This window comes from Octodon degus, unplaced genomic scaffold (assembly GCF_000260255.1).
Source record: "Octodon degus isolate 3935 unplaced genomic scaffold, OctDeg1.0 scaffold00159, whole genome shotgun sequence".
Classification (NCBI taxonomy): Eukaryota; Metazoa; Chordata; class Mammalia; order Rodentia; family Octodontidae; genus Octodon; species Octodon degus.
The window spans coordinates 3,669,569-3,670,736 of NW_004524735.1; the positions used below are offsets into that span (position 1 = coordinate 3,669,569).

Sequence of the window (1,168 nt, forward strand, 5' to 3'; positions counted from 1 at the left end):
GTAATTCTGAAACATGAAAATGACTGAATATATGGGATCCAGGCAGTAGAGTAAATAGTGACTCGACTCACCCAAGTTCTCCAGCTCTGTCTTAATTTATGCAGAAGGGCACCGTGGTGAGGAAAACCGACTTGCCCAAGGCTATGATGGTGGTGGTGATGATAGAGGTGGTGACGGTGATGAAGGGGAAGACAGATGACATACACTTGCTATATCTCATCCTCTTTGCACTAAACAGTGACTTTGAAGTAGCTTTCCTAAGGATGATCCCAAATGCACGTTACACACCTGTTTTCTCTTTGCCTAGACTCCAGCTGTGATCAAGATTGTGGGTCATAAGCAGTGGATCATGGCTTCTTACTATGGAAGGACTGAAGCAAATTATTATTTGTAGGATATGAACAATGGCCTCTGCTCCCTTGAAACAGGAATTCTGTGTCCATGGAACACCCTTAGGTATTTAAACAGACACTACACTTGATCTTAGCCAAAAGGCCGAGAAGCGATCCCCATAGATATTTGAAAGGTCTCAGTGACCATAGCAGGCCTCTAACTACAAATTATATGCTGAGAAGTTTCTCACTTATGTATCCTAATGACGGATTCTTCTTGTTTTCTTCTTACTTGTCTGACTCGTCTTTCCTGTCCATTGTTGTTTGTAGAACCCGGGTAGAGTTGCTGCTCTGAAGTTTTCTGCTGTGTGGTCTCCAGAAAGATGTTTGGCCACTTGAAGCTTGCATTTTCTCACAAATGAAAGAATAACAACACACTTTCAGGATAAGAATGAGAAGTGCCAAGCACAGTGTCTAGCTAATATATTACGTCATAGGCTAAAGAAGGACCGTAGACCACTGAATGTGAATGAAGCATAGTAAATGAATAAGGCAGCCCTCAGAACAGAAGTGGTTAACAGAGTTTCTCTCTGCAGCATGAGCAGCCAGCTTTATACATTGAACACAGAAGTGAAGTACTAAAATGACATGATTGGCTGATTAGCGATGGTTAGTTGTTTTTGTTATTTGGGTATCAACTGTTGGCATACCCTTAGCTAGAGGTTAGTTAAGGTTGAGTTTCCTTTTATTATTTATTGTGGTTTGAGGTTTGACCTGCTCATGTAGAATATTTATGCAAGATCTTCAGTTAAACAAGCAACCTTGGGCTAATGCCC

At 41.4% G+C, this 1,168-nt stretch overlaps 1 pseudogene; it reads right to left on the reverse strand.

Moving 5' to 3' along the window:
• Nucleotides 1–365: 365 nt before the first annotated feature.
• On the reverse strand, nt 366–507 carry LOC111813027 (annotated as a pseudogene).
• Between the last annotated feature and the right edge of the window lie 661 nt (nt 508–1,168).